Source organism: Canis lupus, chromosome 26 (genome assembly GCF_048164855.1).
Source record: "Canis lupus baileyi chromosome 26, mCanLup2.hap1, whole genome shotgun sequence".
Classification (NCBI taxonomy): Eukaryota; Metazoa; Chordata; class Mammalia; order Carnivora; family Canidae; genus Canis; species Canis lupus.
In genome coordinates this window covers 17,422,380-17,437,981 of record NC_132863.1, presented here as the reverse complement: position 1 = coordinate 17,437,981, position 15,602 = coordinate 17,422,380, and the positions used below count along the sequence as shown (strand labels likewise).

General features: G+C 41.9%; 1 long non-coding RNA gene across 3 annotated transcripts; it reads right to left on the bottom strand.

Moving 5' to 3' along the window:
• Positions 1–2,180: 2,180 nt before the first annotated feature.
• Positions 2,181–15,212, bottom strand: LOC140618119 (uncharacterized). 3 transcript variants are annotated; one of them, XR_012018328.1, is made up of 3 exons: positions 14,788–15,212; positions 14,158–14,366; positions 2,181–2,449 (listed from the first exon to the last, which is right to left on the bottom strand). It is a non-coding gene; the product is annotated as an uncharacterized lncRNA (long non-coding RNA). The 3 variants fall into 3 exon arrangements; XR_012018329.1 differs by lacking the exon at positions 2,181–2,449 and having other exon boundaries at positions 13,929–14,366; positions 14,788–14,910; positions 15,027–15,212; XR_012018327.1 differs by lacking the exon at positions 2,181–2,449 and having other exon boundaries at positions 13,929–14,366.
• Between the last annotated feature and the right edge of the window lie 390 nt (positions 15,213–15,602).

The following is a 15,602-nucleotide window of genomic DNA, read 5'->3' as shown; positions in this document are numbered from 1 at the left end:
CAGAGGAGGGCTTGCCTTCTCAGGACCTGTTCATTGGATACACAAATGTGTAATCAGAATGTCTTCAAATATATCAACTTTATTATCTTTCCATGTTGTGCATAAAATGATACCTATTTGTTGAATATGTGCATGCATAATGAGAATCGTAGAATGTTTTGACATATGTCAACTTTATTACTTTTCCACATTGTGTGTGAAATGCCTGTGATGTTCCACAGGAAAGGCAGAAGTCATCAGCCTGCTTCTTTTTTTATTTCCTTGTTTAACCCAGTAATTAACACCTTTAGAGTGTGTATGTTTAGTCAGGATACAACTGAGGCCTTTGCCTGTGTAATCTCCCTTATAACTGCTCCAGAAGGTAGGAGGTGCTGGAACCACTGCTATATACTCGATAAAACCAAAGGTGAATTGCCCAGCATCACAGTCAGTAAATGCTGGGGGCAGAATTTGAACCCAACCAGTCACTAATAGTAGAGACCTCACTGTTAGCCATATAGCAAGTTTGATATAAATGCCACCAGCAACATTTTCTGCCCTTGCGGACTCAGTATAGTTGCCAGTATTTTATTTTAAAAATCTGATTATGTTATTTCTTTAAAAAAAAAAAAACTCTGCAATTCATGAAGACCATTATTCTCAGCCCCCTACTGTAGCTATCAGGTCCTTCTGCCCTGCACACTTTCCCCATCATTCCTCAATATAAGCAGTTCTCACAACCTTTTTCTGGTCACTAAACACACCTTGATTCTTTCTTTTATTGTTTATTCATCTTTTCCACTGGGTTCTGCTCATCCTTCTAGCACCAGCTCATATATCCTTTGTCAGCATCTTGGAGGACCTGGTTGTGCCCCCTTTGATGAGTCCACTGCGTTTGATAGTACCTTTATTATATCTCTAACCACTGTGAATTGCATATGCTGCTTTCTTTCTCTGTCTCTCTTATAGGACGAATTTCTAAGATCAAGGTCTGGCCTTTTGTGCCTGTCCCAGTGCTTAGGACATGCTTTGGAACATGCTATATTCTCAAAAACAGACAAACAAAAACTTACTAAAAATAAAAGTATTCACACGCCAGAACAGCTAAGGTGTAAAGGTGAAAAACACCAGTGTACAAGCTCTTTGGAGGACTGGCCATATTTACTCAACTGAACAACCCATGTGACTCAGCAATTCCACTCCTGAGTATATACACTAAAGAAATAGGTGTTTATGATCATCAAAGGACTTATTCAAGAAGATTTAAAATAGCATTATTTGTAATAGTCAAACACTGGAAATCACTCAAATACCCATTAAAAGTAGAATGCATAAATCGTGCTATATGTGTACAAAGGAATACTACTCAGCAATGAGAATAAAGGAACCAGAACTTGGATATCATGGCTGAGTGCCACGGACGGGTATTGCAAACACTGAGCAGCAACAAGAAGCCAGACACAAGAAGACATCTGCATAACTCCATTTATATAGAGCTTAACAACTGGCAAAATGAATCTATGGAGTTAGAAGTCTAGAGAGTATTTACCATTCGTAGGAGTAGTGGTGGCTGGAAGGCGACACAAGGAGTCCCCTGGGGTGCTGGTAATTTTTTGTTCTTCTCCTGGGATCTGGTTTTACAATTGTGTTTGATGTGTGAAAATTAGTCAAGCTGTCCTACTTTTTCTTTGTCCATTTTGTGCTCCAATAAAAAGTAGAGATAGTAGAAGAGGAAGGGAGGAGAGAGGAATGAAGGAAGGAAAGAGAGAAGGGAAATTTTATGAATAAATGAAGATGTCAATCAAATGAAATGAACTTTTTTAAAAGTTCTGCATTTTTATGAAATCCCAAGTCCCACAATTTACTTCAGCTTTTAATTCAATAGAATTGTAAGAACTGCATCTGAGTTGGCATAAAATCCTAGTTAGTTAGCTTGGGGAATTTTACCAAGCTTTATTTTAAATCTAAAATTATATCCAAGTGAATTCCCCATGTTTGTAAAGCCCAGCGCGGCACCCCTGAGAATGGATGTAATCCTTTTAACCATCCACATAGCCCTTAGGGAGCAGATGAGCGGTTCTAACCCATTCAGCTTACAACATACTTCTATTTAGCTTGTCAGTGGATTCCTGACTGTCAGTTGTACTTAAAGGAAGCAGGTATGATTAGGTATAGACATTTTTCCCTTCGCAGGTGGTAGAAATGATAGATGCACACAGCTCCCACTAATTTACAGTGATTGGATTTTATTCACAAGTTCGTAGTTCAGTCTGACAGAGTTCACCCTGCAATGGCCACATCATTCAGACCTTTTCTTTGCCAAGTTGCAAGGTTCTGTTTCTTCCTCATGTCACAGAGGTGGGATTGATCTGTGTGTGTTGGCCCAGGGTAGACATGTGGAGATCAAACTTGAGCTTTGTCAAACAGATGGTAGTCCTCTGCTGCGGAAAATGACTTTCCCCTCCTTTTCCTTAAGGCAAGTGAGAATTTTAGGAGTTACCATAGTGTTGAATTTCAGATCAGGTAAACTGACAAAGAGCCCTGCTATGAATCAGTGTTTCATTTTGTACGTTTTGGCAGCTCCTCGAAAGCAGAAAGTAAGCCTCAGACTGTCAGCCGTTGTGGTTGTGATTCCTTGATGTTGATACTAGATATGAAAGAACATTGTGCATTTGATTTGAAAGGGGGGTGTGTGTGCATGCGTGTGTGTGTGTGTATGTGTGTGTGTGTGGTCAGCACATTAGAAATAACTTGAGGACAAATAACCACTATAAGAATCACAGGTCATAAGTCAGCAAGTAAAAATATTTGAATGACATCGCCTAGCTGCTAACCTTTTCGAGAAAGGTACACACCTTTACTTTTATAGACAGCTGAAAGCAATTGTGTCTGTCCCATATGCTTCTAAAGTTTATAATTGTCTTTGGTGTGCATATGAGGCTATGTGTTCACATATAAATTCAATTGTCAGAGCCTCATCTGTGAGACGAAAACATTCAGCAGTGTTTTATTAGTGGAATGCTCAACAACTGACCTGATGCCTTTCCCTTATGACTGATTAAAATTCCCCTCTAAGGTATTTAGAAGGATTTGGATTCCCTCTAGATACAGGACCTATGTCTTCTGTTTTGTGCTTCAATACTACTTCAAGACAAAAATGCGCCAAGGAATTATCTGCCTTTAGTTGTTAGCAGTTAAATATTAAAGTGCATAAATTTCAGATTCCTTTCTATAGGTTGGTTATAACTGCAAGGGAGTGTAGCTATAGGCTTGTGGGAGGAGTGAACTGCAAGGAAGAAGGGAGAAGGAGATTTTCAAAGGAGTAAAACAATCTGTTAATATGTTGTTAATCATTGGAGAGGAGTCACAGTCTCCTTGTAGAATCTGAGTTAAGACGATAGATTCCTTAGGAAAAAAAAATACATGCATGTGTGTAAACAGCAAGTGTTATAACTGTATTAGTTTGGATTCCCCCAGAACTGAACCTAAGGGAAGGATTTGAGAGCAAGTAGTTTATTCTGACAGAATAAGGAAGGAACTGAGCTTAGGTGATAGGAGGGGTTGAGATGGGGAAGGGAACAGGCAGGTATTTAAGGATGTTATTATTAAGGTACTTTCCACAAAGATGAGTGAAACTTAAGTCCATGAAAAAACTCTGAAAAATGGTGCAAAACAGATAGCTTAGTATTTTCCTGCCCAAAAGAGCCCAACATTCATCAGTCCTTGGTTAGCGTGGCCCTTGGTAGGACATGAATTCGTAGGTGTGTCTCTTGGCAGTGTGTAGGGCAAAGGGGGTTCTCACAGCCCAAAGGTGGTTCTATGACAGAGATGCAGCTGTTAGCTGTGTGATATCAGGCTGGTCTGCACAGAAATGGTGAACACGAATGAGGGGAGTGTAGAGAGATGTAAGTCTTCCTGGACCAGTTTCTTAATTCTGATTGTGAGGAAAGGGACACCTAACGGTAAGATGGCCAGTTGGGAGATGATTTTACCTATTCACATCTTTGAGAAGGGCCAAGTTATATGCTCAACAGTGTTTTTAAATTGTAAACTTATTCTAGAAGGAAGGGATTCAGTGAGTCAGTAGATACCTTTAAAAAGATTGTGAGGAGTCCAGGGGATGCTTTAAACTCCTCTGACTCACTGTGTCTCATAAGGGCAGTCACATGACCTTTCTTTATGAGAAAGTCTTCATCTAGGGAATGGTCTAACAATGGCCTTTATCATTCTGAAGACAAAGGGTGCCCAAGCCCATGATGCCATGAGACTAGTAGCTTCAACATCCCTCTGTGATGCTCTTCCTATATGTAATCTCCTTTACCCCAAGCAATGACTTGAGTCAACAGGGCAATCCTATCTCAGACTTTAGGAAACTGAGTCTGGAACATCAAGATGATGTACCAGAATCACCCAGTGAGTCACTGTCACAGTAGGAATTAGACACCAGAAGATCTATATTCTAGGGCATTCTTCAACTCTCCAGGCCTCACCATCTCCTCCTGGAAATGAGTGTTAATAATAGCCTTGGCCCTCCCATGAGCCAGAATGACTTATTCACAACCTGGGGACAGAGTCATCCAGGGGAGGTGAGTTAACTCTTTCAGGCCATCATTCTATGACAAAGGCCAGTCAAAAAGGCCTGGGAAATGGTGGTAGTACATACATGCATTATTCCTGTGTTCCTTGGTCCACTGTCCCCACTAAAAAAATAATTAGAAGAAATGGTAGATCCGTGTTAGGTCATGATGGTGGTGGTAACATAGGGGAGGGAATTACAAACAGAGGGGAAGTGTCCCAAGACCCAGGGAGAAATCTAAGTAATATAATAATATGTCATGATCTCTCTCTCAGAGCCAAAACTGTGCTTGACCCATTCTGGCAATTATTATAACATTATATTTTCTCAAAAGCCAAGCCTCCTTCTCTTTCTCTCTTTTTCACACACACACACACACACACACACACACTCACACTCACACACAGAGAATAACAAGCTTTGCAAAGTGCAAACATTTCCATTGCTGCCAAAGGTCAGGCTGAGGATGAAGCTCGAAACCTCGAATTTGTCCAGCTGTCATCTCCCAGTCTCCGTCAATACTGTGAATGTCCAGTTCTATCCCGAACATACCTACAAATACATCTACTTGGAAAATACTGGCACATAAATTTAGAGAGGTTTAAAGTGGGAATGAATACCTCAACCTACGGAGTGGAAAAAACCTGTGCCCTGCTCCTTGTGGGCAACCCAACCTGTTTGAACTGCTAAAAACACTCAGGGCAAAACAAGGAGAGCTGAAAAAAATAAGCTTTTAAGAAAACAGTTCTCTCAATATTCCTAAGTTTAATGGCTCAATATTTAGCATGTGTTTCATAACTCCAGCTTTTTTTGGGCGGAGGTAGGTAGGGGAAATGGGAATATAGTAAAGGGTTTTCAAAACACTTGCTATTTGTAAGGCTTCTTTTTTTATGTACCATAACGCACGCAGCCTTCTCAGGCTTGGGGTCAGGATGTTTCCTTGCAGTGGAATGGAACACGAATGAGGAAGAGTGGGAAACTAGGTTATAGGCTACCATGGAAAATATGAAGAATCCTGGAAAACGTGAGCCCAGAGTCTGACAGTGGTTCCAGGGTTATGGGAAGAACTCCTTTTCCCTCTTTCCTCTAAATACCTATCAGGATCCCTGGGCTGTGGTGTTAACAATGAATTATCAATGGGTCATTCACCCAAGGAGCTTACAATCCAGGGAGACAGATAAGACAGGCAGATGGAAAGACAGGGAGACCAAATGTCACAACAAAGTGAGAAGGGCTGCTGCCGAGACATTTGACTGTAGCAGAGACAGACTGTGTCTCTGTTTATCTTTAGTTCTGTTACTTGCTGGCTGTGTGGTTTTGGAAAGCTACTAAACCTCTCTGGCCTCAGATTCTTCATCTGCCAAGTGGAGATAATGGTACTACCCAAAAATGTGTTTGAGGTTTCATGAGAAATTTATGCAAAACACTTTGAACAGGGCCTAACACGTAGTAATTGGTCATAAGTGTTAGCCATGACAGTGATTTCATAGGAAGGGATGGGGCTGGGTGGAGGCTTTATAGCAGCAGGAGTGTTTCAGCTGAGTCTTCAAGAAAAAGTAGGCACAATCCAGATAGACACAGAGTACCTGCTTGTTGGGCTAAAAGGATGATTCAAACAGGGGAAGAAGAATATGAAAAGGATTGTAGGTGGAAAAACCCAAAGATGTTCAGGTTAAGAGGAAGACCTTTGGGGGAAGGTAAAGAGTGGTGGGGCCACAGTGTGTAGCCCTTCCCAAACATAATATGGTATCAGTCAGTGTTAAGGAATAATGCAAGTATGAGCCGAATTTTGGGTTGACCTTTAACAACTGGATTCGATGCTTTATTTGAAATGTTAAACCTCAAATTTCTTCAAAAGATAGTTGCTTTTATTGTTTCTGAGAGGGCTGAATCTCCCTGTAGGGTCATCCAGGGACCTCATTATTAGCTATAGATGGAATGGTTGTGGATTTGGGAAGATGAAAATTGAAATGCAGACAAATTTCACAATTTCACAAAATTGTGAAGAGTGGCCCTTTGGAAGCTTTGAAAGAAGTGGGCAGGGAACATTTGGCAAAAACTTTCATGTTGATTGAGTGACATGTACAGGGAACTCTGGTGGCCTTGTGAGGAAGGAGTTTCAGTGGCAATTCCCATTGGGAATGGGGTATTGGTGGGAGAGCAAAACTGCCTGAGCAGCCTTTTACAAATACACAATAACCTTTGGCTCTTAGGATGACAGGGTTGGGGGTGGGTTGGGAGATCCAGTGAGGAGCTAGAATGAAAAGAATCCTGAGAAAGAGATTGTTAGGAGTCTATTAAAATTCCACCTTGTTAACCTCCTTATTTCCCTCTACTCACATTTCTGGCAGGTCTAATTTCACCCTGTTCCACTAATCCATATAATACAATGAATTTCAGAATGCGTACAAGTATTCTCCATGGCTGTTTTACCCTTATCAACTCATACATACCTTCTCTGATCTAAAACCAGAAGCTAATCTGCTTTTCATTCTGTGTGAAGTCCACAATTGACGGAATATCCAGGTGAGGGAGAGACTTTCCATTCTTCACATACATCTAGTGCTGTGGGGCCTTCATGCCAGCCTTCTGGTCCCATACGTGCTTGGTAGGAATGCTGCAATCTCCTGTTAGTCCGAGGTCAAATCTCTGCTTATTTTCGATATCTAGAATTTCGACTTCGGTTTTCACCTCATATTTGTTTACTAAATCAGACATGTACCCACTCTTGAGTGTGTGCATACACACACACACACACACACACACACACACACATACTTACCAAACAGGAGTGATATCTGATTCAAAGGAGCGTAGCCTCCCAGAGATTTCAGGTCTAGGTAAAGCTAACAGCAACATACTGTATCTGTGATTTGGCGTGATGGTTGTTACTATTCCTTTATGCTGTGAAGCAATACTATTGTGTCATGTTTAATGATTTTCAATTGCACAACTTTGGATTTTTTTTAATGGAATTTTGATTTAATCGGTGATTTTTTTTTTCAAGAGCTAGAAGCATATTTTTGGTACCCTCAGAATTTGATCCAAGACCTGCTTCAGATACAGATATCCTGTCACATTCTATGACAACTCTCTTTGAAATTCATGTAACTTTTGTTTCCTGAACTTTCATTTGCTTTGTGTTAATTTTAGGGGGGTTTTAATAGCTTGCCTCACTTTGGAAGCTTCTTTTTAACTCAGAAAAACACAAGAGAATAGTATAACAGAGACTCATAGAGTAAGATTGCAAAATTAACATATGTTAACATTTTATCATATTTTCTCAAGATAAATGATGTATATGTCAACATAAACAAACATTGCTGATAGAATTAAAATTCCTTTCACTTCCTTTGTTTTTATAGGTGGGTTGCAATTTCAGTTTTTTGAGAGAAAAATTAAGACTTAACGTGACTTCGAAAAACATCTCTAAGTTTATGTGACTTTTTAGGCAAGTTACTTTTCCTAGGCCTCTGTTTCTTCATCTGTAAAATGGGAATAAAAATCGCATCTATCTCGTAAGATTGTTGTGGGGCTCAACTCAACTCATACACATGTCTGATGTCTAGTAAGATCTAAATAAATGCTAGCTTTTTTGTTGTTGTTGTTTTTAATTAACATACTTCCTCACCGGTTCACAGTCCAGTGCAGAAGCAAACAAATCTTTACAACACAGTGATAAGTGTTGCAGTAGAAGTTAATGCAAAGAAATGTAGATAAGAGAGTGAACAGAGAGGTGAGGAAGGCTTCACAGAGGAGGGCTGAACTTTGATCCATTTCCTGGAGAAGAAATCTGGTTTCATCAAGTGAAGAGAGAAGTCATGCAGGCAGAGGGAGGAGCCAGTGCAAAAGACAACTACATAGAAACGGGCTTTTGATGGTGAGCTTGCAGGCTCCACTGTGTGGTGGGTAGAAGGGAAGGAAAGAGAGGTGGGCCAGGCGGTGTGTTGGGGCATGAAAGTTTCCATAGATAGCATTGCTGACCACAGAAGGTACATTTCCATGTGTTTGTGGATATATGAGCCTGTTTCTTTCTGGGAACTTAGATTTCAAAGTTGGAGATTATTACATTATTTTTGAAAAGACTTATCCTTATTACTGTCCTTTCACCCTGATATGTTCATTCCTGTAACCTTGGTAACTCACTGATATGCCTCCAGGGGGAGGACCCTCAAATGCAGTCAGGCTACTGTGAGTTGTAATGCCATTAACATTGACAATCAGGGCCACTGGGCATTGGACATGAATTAAGGGCTCTGCAATCTGCAATGGCCCTAATATAGTCTAGAAGATACAATATTGCTTCTCATGCATCTATTACCCAGCTTGACCTAGTGAGAAGGTGCAAGGTCTCTGACTCAGAGAGTGCTATGATATCATCCTGGCTCTGCTCTGCTGATTTCTTGCCATTTGGTCCCCAGGACCATTCTCTCTTCTTTTCTACCCTGCTCTTGCATCAGGAGACTGATGCCTGGGGGCTGTACGCCAGTCCCCTTGACCTTCTGGCTTTTGTTAGGTTCAGGCTACCAGAGGGTCTCACAGGAAGTAGGAAGGCAAGAAGAGACAGAGAGGTTGGGATATTTATTCCTCTTCCTTCTTCCAAGCTTCTCTCTAGTTCTGGTGGTGGCTGTGCTCCTTGGTGGCTAGAGCTCCTGCCAGGTGGCCCCTCTTGTCTGCTTCTGCCCTCACCAGGCTCCAGTGACATCCTTTTCTGCCATTGCCCCCTTAACTCTCCACTGTTGCCACTTCCAATGCTTGGCCATACCCTGGCTGTTCCTTTAGCTCTGCCCACATGTCCATAAAAAGCACCTTTATTAAATTTTTCTCAGTGACTCTTTTGAACATGTCCCCTCTTTCCTACTGAGACCTTGACCAAACCAACTGTATACTAGTTGTGCGGGACTTTCACTCTTGGGCTGACTCCCCAAATGCAAAATCAGGATAGTGTCGTTCTCTGCCTCCTAAAGTTGTTTATAGGTAATGAGGAGATTCTATGTTTTGATAATATTTTTGTAAAGATTTTATTTATTCATCATAGACATATATATAGAGAGAGGCAGAGACACAGGCAGAGGGAGAAGCAGGCTCCATGCCGGAGCCTGACGTGGGACTCAATCCCGGGTCTCCAGGATCACACCCTGGGCGAAAGGCAGGCGCCAAACCACTGAGCCACCCAGGGATCCCCTGTTTTGATAATATTTTTAAAGCCTCTAGCACAGTGCCTGACACACAGAAGGCCTTTTATGAATATCATATACAATTGTCATCACAGTTATTACTAAGATTGCTTTAATTATTTTTCATTTAGAATCAAAGGATGTCAGATCTAGAAAATACCTGGGACATTGCCAAGGACAATCCCAACATTTTATATTTGAGGAAACTGAGGCCCAGAATGCTTGGGTAAATTCACATAGCTAATTAGTGGTAGAACTAAGGATAGTATCAGCCTACATTGAAAGAAGGCCAGATGTGTTTACATCAATTCTGTTTAACATCTTTAATGAAGGTGTTGATTCCTTCAGTGACGTCGCCCACTTGTTTTAGAAATGAGTTACATAAGCCCAACTCCCACCACTAACACTTTATTTGCTCCCTCTGAGAAGAGCATCATACTGTCCCAAAATAAGCAAGAATTCAAGAGAAAACCCCTGTTTCATTTGCTCCTGCTCCCCGCTGCTGACTCATTCACTCCTGGACCTCTGAGCTCCAGCACATCAATCATCCATCCTCAGAAGAGCGCTGGTCAGTCTCACAAGCTCCAGCTCTGCTGGAGCTCAGCAATGCTGCCCTTGGGGCTCTGCTGCACCACAGGGGAGGACACTTTCAGGTTCTCTTCCGCACAGATGGTGGTACCCAGCTGATAATCCTAGCCAGCAACTGCCCTTTTGCATTTTAGAATCCATGGTAGGCCATCCTGGTGGAGACAGAGCCCAAGCAGATATGCCTTTTGACCACACACTTTTGAAACAATTAGATAAACAGTGAACCTTGGCTTCATCATCCTATTACTAGGCATTCAGGTCTTTCCAAGTTTTAAACAAATAATGCAAATTGCCATACATTTCAGGATGATGATGTCTACTTCTGGGGCAAGTAAAGAATTCCCTTCCAAAGCTCAAATAATAAGTGCTTAATTGCCCCCCCCCAAAAAAAAAAAACAGTAATAAACTTTATTATTTTTTTTTTGTAATAAACTTTAAATTACTTTCTTCTCATTACTCCCCAAACATGCTTTTGCCCAGTCTGTGTGTGTCTGTCAGGGCCGAGCTGACATTACCTGATCCTATTGCACAGAAAGCCTGTGTTTGTGAGATGCCCAAATAAGTGGTTGATTCAGGGAAAAAAAATATTAGTCAAACCATTTGTTTCACTGAATTAATGAATCAGTTCAGGTAAAGTAGGCGAGCTTGTAGCCCAGAGTAGGCAAAGCTGCGTGTCCCAGGATGATCTCTCCTGCCTGCATTACAGGGAAGGCTGGGCTCTTGGGGCAAACTTGAAGGAACTGCTTTGGGCTCAGGGCAACATTCTCTCTCAGCAGCTTGTTCTTCACCATTTCTAGCAGACGTTTGAACTCCCTTCCCACACCACCTTCAACCCAGCTGCTAGAACTTCTCACCCTACAGTGCTTGAATGTCGAAAGAGAAAGCTAAGCCCTGAAGACTCTCTTGTTTCTTTCCTGATTTGAATCATGTAATCTTTTAAAACAAACTCACCCAAAAAGTAGGGAGACATTTGCTGTGGTATCTAAATGGCAGGGATGAGAAAAAATAAATGAATGAGTGAGTGAATGAATGAATGAATAAATAAATAAATAAATAAATAAATAAATAAATAAATAAATAAAATAAATGGCAGGGATGAAGAGAAAGCTAAAAAGTAATAAAGGAATATTGAGAAAACCAGTATGAAAATTTCAAAAGTAGAGGAAGGAAACTACTCCATGTAACACACCTACTATGTGTCAAACATGTTCACATGCATTATCTTATTGAATTCTTACAGTAACCCCGTGAGATCTGTGGGACCAGAGCACTTGCATGCAGTGGTTGTTGTTCACTGCACAACAGGTACCAGGAAGGGTATGGGGCCTTGGAACCTGGCCTACGCTCTGCCCAACATGCTGTGGATCAGCCTGGAGAATGGTATATCTTTTTCTAATTTGTACAAAGGCATGATATTAGTTTGGCTTCTTCAAAAGCAGGCCTCGAGCAGGGATTTAGATGCCGGCAGTTAATTGGGAAGTAATTCCTGAAAGCACAGTGGGGAAGTGAGGTGAGAAAGGGAAGGAAAGCCAAAAAAGGGTGAGCTGATGAGTGGTTATCCTTATGAGCAACTGAGGGTTAATTTCACCTTGGACCTTCTGAGACACCATGTGGAGCATGCCTCAGAATTTTCCTAGTTGGGGGCAAAGAACCTAGGATACTTCTTTTTCCACTCCCATCCCTCTTAAGGTAAGGGTTGCTCCTGGGGCATTAATGCCTTGGCACATGGGTCAAGCACAATCCTGATACCAGAGACCAACCTCAGGGAGAGACACATACAGGAGGCCATCTGTGTGTTTGGAAACTGCCTGCAGGTGACCTCTGCTCGGCCAAAGGGCTCTAGTTGGGCTTAACAAGCCAGAATACTCAGAGAAGCAGGTAATCTGCATGCAGACATGTTTTGGTCCATTGGACATCTGTCAAATGTTACTTAGAGTAACTTAGTTACCCTAAGTTACTCTTAGGGTAACTAAAATGATCATAAAAATATCAATTGTCCTGAATGGCTAAAGATTAATGCCAGAAGGCTGGGTATCTGGCCACATTCCAGATATGGGGTCATCATTTTTATCACTTACATGAATTCTCAATAATGAATAATACCATTTTAGAATATAAATAGACTGAACTTCCCCTGCATGTAAAAGTTTTACTCACATTTTTCCACCTCCCTGAATTTGTTCACTGGGAATAGGTTGCCTAGTGGGTAAATGAAGACAACTTAAAGAGCTTCTGGCACATCTCAAAAGCTTCCTTGCTGCCCCTGTATGTTGTGTAGTATTTATGAATCACAACATGGCACACACTGAACACTCTAAAGGAATGTGTCCAGAAATGTTGTGCAGATTTAGTGTGTGGTGGTGGTGTGTGTGTATGTGTGCATGTGTATACACAGATGTCTGTATTTATACATTTGGATCCTTCCACCATCTGCCCACTAGAACTGTGTGAATTGTCACCCCTGTCAACCCTTTGGAAGCCCCTAAGCTCTGCATTGAACACTGGGGCCAAGGCTGTGCTGCCCATGGTGGAATCCGCAGCCATGCAATAGCTCCTGCTGGGACTCTGAGCAACTAGGAACTCTCCATGTTCCGAATGGTGACTTAGAGCTTTCACACTGTGGTGCTGTTTTTGTTGTTTCATGTTAATATGCCCCAAGCATTTCATATTCAAAGAGGGAGAAGAAGACAGGAAAGAAATCAAGTCCAGTTTCATGCAGCAAGGCACAGTGTGAGCAGCATCACACTATGATACTAAGGCTAAGAATTTTAAGTATTTGAGTGACAGTTGTCTTAGGATTGTGTCAACTGTCCCATTTTAGGGTGAGGAAAACAAGGCCCAGGCAACTGATGTGGCTCATTCAAGGCCACAGAGATGGGTCTCTTCTATGCTGGGAGGCCCGGGTTCTCTCAGGCCCTGTCAGCAGAAATTTAACCTGTGAGCTTGGGAGCCACTTGATGTGTTGGTTTTTCTCTATGTATCTCCTCAGATGCATCCTCTGCCCTTGCTTGCCTGGCTCTGTGTCCAGGAAGCTGGACCACCCCCTCTACCACCTAGCTACCAGCTGATGCCAGAGAAAGGTTGGGGTATTTAGTCTCTGTGTTCTTTCTTTGGTTTTTGTGGTGGCTATGCTCCTCAGGAATGGCTATGACTCCAGTCAGGTGGCCTTCCTTCTAAGGCTGCGGTTCTTATGGGATTGCAATCATAATTCCTCCTCCATTTTGCTGTAGATGTGAGAGTGGCAAAGGCACCCCACTGTTGTTACCCCATGGATGGCTCACCCAGCTCTGTTCCTTCATCCTTCCTATATATCTGTATGCATTCCCTTCGTTAAAATCTTTATAAGAAAACTGTCCGAGCAGGCTGGGAGCTTCCTGGCCAGAGGATATACTTAGGGAAGAGTTTTTCCTTTGACAAATGGGGATTAAAAACTGTCACTTAGGATGAAATAGGTAAAGAAGGTTAAGAGGTACAAGTTTCCAGTTAGAAGTAAAACATGGAGGTGAAAAGCAAAGCATAAGCAATATACTCAATGTGCTGCAATAACATTATATGGTGAGAGATGGTGACAGAATTATCATGGTGGGCAGTGAGTACTATACAGACTGTCAAATCACTATGTTGTATATTTAAAATCAATATAACTTTGTATGGATACTATACTTCAATACTAAATTTTAGAAAAACTGTCCACTTAGGTTTTGGTGAGGGTCAAATAAGGTCATGTATGTAAGCATGCTGTGTATAGCCCAAATGCATGCTTGTTTTAACCAGAGATTTTTCACCCAGCCAGTTTATGCCTTAATTAGTTTTCATATCAGCATACAACAGTAGCACCTCAACTGTCCTTCTCCATCTCTCAGGTCACTCAAATTGATGTCTCATGGCAGAGTCTTCCAGTTTTCATTTTGAAGGCAATGAAACTGCACACCAAACCTTGATCTTGTTGCAAAACAGTGAGACATCCTGCATTTTGGTGTTATACCAGACAGCTGTGCACACTGATCTGCAAAGGATGCCCTGCATCTCCTGCCTCCACTTTTCACCTGAAAGCCAAACCAGAGTGACTCACTGATGCACCAAAGAAGGGAAACAAGTTTTCAGTTAGTGGGGTGTCTCCAACAATATTCCACTTAAGAGTTCTGAGGGGCACCCGGGTGGCTCAGCAATTTAGCGCCTGCCTTCAGCCCAGGATGTGACTCTGGAGTCCCAGGATCGAGTCCCACATCAGGCCCCCTGCAGGGAGCCTGCTTCTCCCGTGCCTGTGTCTCTGCCTCTCTCCCTGGGTCTCTCATGAATAAATAAATAAAATCTTAAAAAAAAAAAAAAGAGTTCTGAGAACAAGATCCAGGACCAGCCTCGGGAAGAAGACAGACAGGGGATGTCTGTCCTAAGGGACCCCTATTCCATAGACCTCACCCCACTCTGCCAATTTTCACTCTCTCCCTGGTCCCTACTCCCACTTACCTCATCTCCAGGATACTGACTCCCAGTTCTGAGGAATTCACAGAAGATTAACCCATGTTCCTTCTATTCTAGTCAGGAAAATTTCACTAACAGCTGGGAATACCCAAAGCATGCAGGTACTTTCTTAGGTATAGGGAAGGCAAAAATGATCAAGACATGTTATTTCATCTTTGCCAACAAATACCATTGTGACTATCTGTGAAATTACCTAATTAATTAAGATAAAAATTCCAAGCAACCTGCTAATCAGAGGGGGCCCTTCTGGTTGATTCTGGCTATGCTTTGTGGTGGTTAAGGGTAATGATTTGAGAGCCAGTCTGCCCTCTTCCAAATTCTGCTCTACCATGTACTTGCCCTGTGACTTTGAGGGGGTAACTTAACTTCTCTGTCTAGAGAAGTGTGCAGGAGCCAACTTGAGAAACCCAGTTGTGCAGACTTCTTTCCAACCCTGCATTCACTGACATCACATTGGTAGTTTAAAATCTTTTGTGACATAATGCAGGTTTAGCCAACATTTAGTGGTGAAAGTGACACACTGGGGCCCTTTCTGCCTGGAGAGTCAGTGGTTAATGTTTCCCAGCACACCACTGCCTCTTTCCTTATATTTCTTTGTCTCTTAGAATGGAATGAAACAGTATCTACTTCATTGGATTGCTGTGAAGATTAAGTGATATCGAAGACATACACACTGCGTGGTGCTTGCTAAATATATATGCCCTGCTATTGTGACTATTTTCATAGTCAATGAAGTTTCTCCTTGGGACTCTTTTGGCTAATGATGCCAAGACCAGATATACTAGAAGTTACAGGCTCTG